Genomic DNA, 7,724 nt, shown 5'->3' on the forward strand with positions numbered 1-7,724 from the left:
AGAAAAAGAAGGAACCCGACGATCAAGCACTACAAGCATAGTTTAGCTTGAATGGAACTCGGAATACTCAAAGTCGAGGTCCTGGAGGTAGAGGATGAGGAGGCTACGGACGAGGTTAACGTGACTGAGGTAATTTTGAGGATGACGATGAAGAGCAAACTGGTAAGCAAAACTGACGTGGCTGAGGATAAGGGAAAGGCCGAGGAGATCGATCAGGAGTGAAGTGTTTTAAGTGTGGTAAGTATGACCACTATGCAAATGAGTGCAGATAAAGGAAGTGCTACAATTGTGGTAAGTCCGGTCACATTGCTAAATTTTTTTTAGTTGAGAAGAAAAATGAGAGAAACCTTCTTATGAAAGAAGATGAAGAAGAGATGGGGATCTTGTTGATGGCAAAGAGCTCAGATGTAGTGGACATAGAGAGCTTGGTCCCAACAATTGATGAAATGATCTCAGTAAATGGTGCGACAAATGTGGAGAAGGCAAATATGGAGAAGACTTTGTTAGGATTCCAAGTGTGAGTCTATGTCCCACATTGGATAGAAATGAGAAAGTGAAGCACTATATAAAGGTGAAAGACTCATTAACCCATTGCCTTAAGGTTTTGGGTAAAGAGTGGTGTCTATCCCTTATATGGTTAGGCTCAAATCTCACTGGTGTTTGTGTCTCCCCGATGAACCTCCTCCTTGATAGACCCAATAGTGGTATTAGAGCTGATGGTTAGTCTTGGTGACCGGCTCAGATGAGTACAAAGATCCCTACATCGAAAGTCTTCCTGGTAAAGGGTTCCAGGTAAGCGTGTCTCGTTAATATGAACGACGATATAAAGGGCTACTCGTGGTTGTGGTTGAATGAGAATGCTTCCTCTGGAGGGGGAGTGTACTAATGTGGAAGGGACTCACCCTTGAGGAGGAGATTGTTGAGATTCCAAATGTGAGTCTAAGTCCCACATTGGATAGAAATGAGATCGTAAAACACTATATAAAGGTGAAAGACCCATTAACCCATTGCCTTAAGGTTTTGGGTAGAGAGTGGTGTCTATCCCTTATATGGTTGGACTCAGATCTCATTGGTGTTTGTGTCTCCTCGATGAACCTCCTCCTTGATAGACCCAACAACTTCTAGATGAAGCTAATGATATTATGAATAAATAGAGGATTGAGCTTTAGGAGCTGAAGAAGGCGGTGGTTGACAAGGAGGACGAAGCATCTAGTGTTCTTGAACTAGATGAAAACAAGAAAAAGGAAGATGAAGATGTTGGTAATAACCAAGGTATGAGAAGCTCGAATACTAAGAAAGAAAAAAATCTTATAAGTAAAATTTCGGACGAGACGAAGAAGTTGGCCAATGTTGTTGAGGGGTCAGCCAAGATTGTTGAGAAATTGCCTAAAATTAGAAACGAGTTGATCAAGGTTACTGAAAAGTTGGATAGAACAAAGAAAAAGTCGTCCAAAGCATTAGAGAGTTTAGTTAAAGTGAAAGACAACATGAAGAAAATAAAGAATCCAAATTTAGTTGAAAGAACCAAGCTTGATGTGGGAAGATTCACATAGAAAGCCGAATAAAGAACAAAAAATTTAAGTTTATGGAGGAGTTTTGTTGGGATAAACTTAAATTTTAAGGGTTTACTAATAATTTTGTTTGAGTCTTATTTTATTAATTTGAGTCTAATAATATTTAGTTTAGTTTTGATAAAGATAAAATAGAAATGGATAGTTTTGATTTTCTATTTATTTATGTACAACAATATTTTATTTTTTTGATATAAGATATAAATAGATCAAGTAGTTTTTTTATTGAGTTAATTGATATTTTATTTTTACTTTTTATTATTTGTACTTGGTTCAAGGTCCTATTTGCATCTATTTAAAGGTTATCAAGGTTCAATAAAAATGAGAATAGTGAATTGAAGAGTCCAATTATTTATGTATGTCTCGTTTATTTTTCTACAATAATCCCTTTTTTGTTTGTATCTACTTTTCACACTTTAAAACATTAATGTAAGTCTTAAATATGTTTATTGCAAAAAAACAAAGAAGGCTCACAGTTTCATAAATATGTTTGTTAACAAAGGAGAGAAAAAGAAAGAATGTAATGAATGAGTGTTTTCATTTGGATAGACTTGGAGTTCATAAACTATTGTTAGGAACAAGACAATAAAAGAGGAAAGAGAGACAAGAATTTGAATGTGGTTCAACGTAGAAATGCCTACGTCTATGACTACATCAAGAAGTATATTTACTTTGGTATATTTTTCAAGCTTTACAGAGGGTTGTTTATATAGCCAAATAGAGAACAACATCTCACAATATTAAGCGATGTAAGACTAAATTAAACTCCACCATACTAACAATTCTCCCACTTGGAACTTGATTTATATTATCACCTAGTACAATTGCCTTCATCATCAATTACTCTTAAATGTTAATTGTGGCAATACAAAGCCTTAACTTATTTGTTGTGATAGTCTTGGTCAACATATCAATTAGATTCTCTACATCTAGAATCTTCGAGAAAGACATGCCTCCACCATTTATCAAGTTTTTGATAAAATGATACTTCAATTCAATGTGCTTGCATCTAGAATGAAGAAATGGATTTTTAGCAAGATATATAATACTTTGACTATCACTGAATAATAGAGGGCCATCTTGCTATTTCCCTAATTCTTTTAGAAAGTTCTTCAACGACATCATCTCCTTTACTACTTTTGAGATAGCTATACACTTAACTTCAGTGGTTGAGAGAGAGATTGTTCCTTAAAGTTTAGACTTCCAATTGATAGTTGTGCCACCCAACGTAAAAATGTAACTTGTTGTGCTCTTTCTACCATCCATATCTCCTCTCATGTTTGCATCAGAGAACCCTTATAAAGTGAAATTGCTTCTTCTAAAAGAAAAATGCATGTTTGAAGTGCCCTCAAATATCTCAATATCCATCTCACACCTTCCCAATGCTTCTTTTTAGGATTTGATAGAAACCTACTCACAACTCCTACTACATGTGCTATATGTCAGGTCTGGTGCAAACCATAACATACATTAAGCTCCTACTGCAGATGCATATGGAACTTTAGATATGTAAGATTCTTCTTCTTCTGTCTGGGAGATTTCCCTTTTGAAAACTTTAGGTGAGTTCCCAAAGGTATATTCCTAGTTTTAGAATTTTCAACATTGAATCTACTAAGCAATTTTTTTTTTTATATACTTCTCCTAAGATAAGTTCAAAATACCTTCAAATATATCCTTGGAGATTCATATACCAAGAATTTGTTTGGTTGGGCCAAGATCCTTCATTTCAAATTTGTTTGACAATTGTTTCCTCAACTTGTTAATTTCTGTCATATTAGTTCTTGCAACCAACATGTCATCAACATATAAAGCAAGGATGATATAATTATTAACGTATTTTTTTCACATAACAACAATGATCTTCTTCACATGTGTGAAAACCTGAATTTCTTATAAACTCTTTAAACTTTTTATACGATTGTCTCAGTGCTTGTTTCAATCCATACAAGCTTTTATGAAGCTTGCATACAAGATTCTCCTTGCCTTTTGCTTCAAAACCTTCTGGTTGTGCCATAAAGATTTCCTCCTCAAAAGTCCCCATGTAGGAATGCAATTTTAATATCTAACTGCTCTAGATGAAGATTTTCTACAGTTACTATACTTAAAATAACTTTGATGGTAGTCATCTTAACAATAGGAGAGAAAATTTTTGTGAAGTCCATACCCTGTTTCTATTAGAACCCTTTCACTACGAGTTTAGCCTTATATATTCTATTACTGTTTGGTTTTTCTTTTAACCTATAGACCCACCTGTTTTATAAAACATTCTTTGCTTCTGGTAACTTGGTTAAAGACCATGCTTTATTCTTATGAAGAGACTTTATCTCATCTTTCACTATTATCTCCCAGTATAGCCTTAGTAAAATGCTCTGGCTCACCAGCATCAGTCAACAACAAGTAGTGTAATGAAGAAGAATACTTTTGTGGTGCTATAATTGTTCTGCTAGATCTTTTAATCATGACTTCAAGAGTTTTTGACCTTGGTTCTGACTCAGGCTCTACCTCTGTATTCTGCCTTTTGTTGACTACATCACTCTTTGAAATTTCTTCTAATGATACTCGCTTTGGCTGTGCATTTACCAATTATGCACTTTTGTCTTTATAAAACATCTTTTCATTAAAAGTATAATTTCTACTTCTGATAATTTTCTTATTTTGTTCATTCCAAAATTTGTAGCCATACATGTCAAATCCATAGCTAATGAAATAACATCGTTTTGCCTTAGGGTCCAATTTATCTCTGCTATTAGAGTCCAATAAAATATACGAAGCACAACCAAAGACTTTCAAGTGTGAAATACTTACCTCATTTCCAAACCTCACCTCTTCAGGTAACTTATAATCTAAAAGAACTAATGGTCCTCTAATTATAAGATAGGCCCCTGTGTTTATAGCATCTGCCCAAAATACCTTGGGTAATCTTGATTGAATTCTCATACATCTTGCTCTCTCATTCAAGGTTCTGTTTATTCTTTCTGCCACACCATTTTGTTTTGGGATTCCTAGAACTATCTTGATAATTCTGATTCCATTATGTAGAAAAAGATAGGTGAAGTGTCTCAACCAATGTTAAGACTCTGGCAAGTGTACCGAATCGTATCAAGTAATATAAATGGTAAGTCCAAGTATCGTTTTCCCTAGAGACTCACGACCTAGACATTCATGTGGTTTCTTGATTAATAAGACTTGAAAACAAAATCATTGTGTTTATAATGCAGAAAATAAATATGAATGCAAGTGTTTGATCAATTGCTAAAAGAATGCACATGTGATTAATGTATAAAATATGGAATGATAATGTTGTTGGGTTTTCCGACTTATCCTATCCATTCTCATGTATTTATGAATTCGTCTTTTTCATTAATGCTAATGCCATTCTCTAAAATACTTAAAATCCGATGTCTCTGTGAAGAAAGCCTATCCTTAATTACGACTTCATACGATTCCTAGAATCCTTAATAATTAATTCTGAAGCACATGAGTGTAAATGCAACCAACCATCATATCCCTATGTCTAGATAATACTGCTTTTGGGAGCGTTTCCCCAATTCTAGATTTCCCTATGTGTCCATATCGACTAAATCAATAATCATGCTACTGAATGTGTTAAACAAAGCAAGCATAGAGTGTAGAGGAAAAACCCTAACAATTAATGAAGTAAAGCATTTATAATAAAGATCAATTCAATACATGAGAGTTTCAAAGGATTACATCGTTTCCTCAACAACAAAGGAAGTTTAGTTCACCATAGACATGGTGAAACTAGATGAAATATGGAAAAGAATGAAAGATAAAATCCTAAAAGTTGAAGATCGGAGCTTCCGCATCCACTTTCGCCTCCAAGGGGTGAGAATGAGTGTTTTTGCACCTCTTTCTGTCCAAAGATACCTTTGTAGGTCGTCAAAATTATTAAATAACTCGTAAGAAACACAGAAAACTGGTCTAAGGCCATGTCGCCGACGCTCAGTGCCCCACTTAGGGCGCCCAAGCACGAAGCGAGAGTCCAACGCTCAGCACCCCAAAAGGGCGCCCAGGCGGTAGTTGCTACACTTGATTGGTGCTCAACGGTGGCACTCAGCGGTGGCGCCTTTGAGGGCCTCCAAAAGGGCGCTCAAGCACCATTTGTGAATCTTCTTTGTGCTACATTCTAACTTTTCCCGAGTCACTAGTGCAGAAAGGACTTTAGACATCTGTTATTTTGGGCTTTTAACGTCTGTTCTCTGTCCGACGTCTATACGGGTGACGTTAATGAGACGTCAGACCCTTTAGGCCAGACGTCTCTATAGACGTCAGACCTATTTAGGTCAGACTTCTATATAGACGTCAGACCTATATAGGTCAGACGTCTATATAGACGTCCGATCCATACAAGTCAGACGTCTTTGAGGTTGCTCCTGACTAATGGTAATCCGAGTTTACAATTTTATATTTTAGTTGAAGAGAATGTATTGTATATTTTTTTTATTGGATGGTTTTAAAAACGTAGTAGAGGGAATTGGAGAGTGCAAAACGCAAGAAATCGCCACCAAAGAACGCCGCCCAAGCACACGAGAATAACTACACCAAAACCCAACGAAAACGCATTTTAATCGGTTCAAATGAAAGATAATGCATAAAAGAGTGATGTAATAGAAGTAAAACTAATTTAAAATGGTGTAAAAGTGAGAAAACGAACCTGAAAAGGGTAACCAATAGAGAGAAAACGCGACGAATAAATGCACCAAAACCCAACGAAAACGCATTTTAATCGGTTCAAATGAAAGATAATGCATCAAAAAGTCATGTAATCGGAGTAAAACTAATTTAAAACGGTGCAAAAGTGAGAAAAAGAACCTGAAAAGCGTAACCCGTAGAGAGAAAACGCGACGAAGATGATGAACAATGAGTGCGCGTAACGACTGTCTCGCGATGACGTTAAAAGCCAATTCTGCACTAGTGAGTCCAACTCCTTGATACTTCAACTTCTTCTTCCAAGTCATCATAATTATTGTCAAAACAAGGAAAACCAAGCATAAAACCAATAATTCCACCTTCAACTCTCTTATTTTAATAACTTAAACAAAAGCATGATTTCAAACTAGTTTCTAAGTCATAAAGGGTTTTTTTAGTATTAAAATTAAGTATAAAATAACGTTGTTTTCAACCGTTATCAACAAAAAGGGTGGGTGAATTGGTTTCCCTTTATAAAAATATGTTCTTTAAAAATCTTTTCAAAATCTTTTGAGATTTCTTGGAATGAAATCAATAAAGAATAAGAACAAAGTAAAAGAATGTAAAATTTTAGGGAAAGAGATTCACACAATAGTTTATACCGGTTCGGCTAACCTACCCACATCTAGTCTTCTTTCAATCAACCTTAGATTGAAAGGATACCATTATATTGATTGAGTTCTTACAAGCAAGAAAAAACTAAACTATAATCTGTTTAAAAGAAAAAAAAATGTGAATTGGAAAATGATGTGACAAAATTGATCAATGCTAAAAAAATTGATGAAAACAAAACCTATATACTAGAGTTGAAGTAATCCAAAATATATTCAACAAATGTAAAAGCTAAGAAACCTAAATGCTAACTAACATAATGAGTATAATCTAAAAAGTAAACAGTAATTAAGAAAATTAACAAACACTAAAACATAATTAAGAAATCAAAGTTTAAAGGAACAATGAAAATCACTAGTATAAAAACATCGTATAACGTTGGTGTTTTTCGACCTTTTACGTTGAATTCGAAGTCGATGTCATACTGGGAGACGTTAAATTCACATCAAATTTAAAAAACTCGACGTTAATTTAGTTAATTGATGTCGAACAGAGAACAATTCGACGTTCCCAGTAGAGAAAATTGACCTCAGATATCGCTTTATGTTCGACGTCAATTAACATCGAATTTTGTTAATGTATGACGTTAATAAATTTTTTTGTTTTTTTTAATTAATTGCGATCCTTTGTGATCTTTTTTGCAACTTTAAGAGACATGAAAAGCAGAAAAACAACATATGTAATCTAGTTTTTGGTATTTTATACAACATGAACTATGAACATGAAGTGTAGTATCAACAACAAACAACAAACAACAAACAACAAACAACAAACAACAAACAACAAACAACAAACAACAAACAACAAACAACAAACAACAAACAACAAACA

The sequence above is a fragment of the Vigna radiata genome, chromosome 9, assembly GCF_000741045.1.
Source record: "Vigna radiata var. radiata cultivar VC1973A chromosome 9, Vradiata_ver6, whole genome shotgun sequence".
Lineage (NCBI taxonomy): Eukaryota > Viridiplantae > Streptophyta > Magnoliopsida > Fabales > Fabaceae > Vigna > Vigna radiata.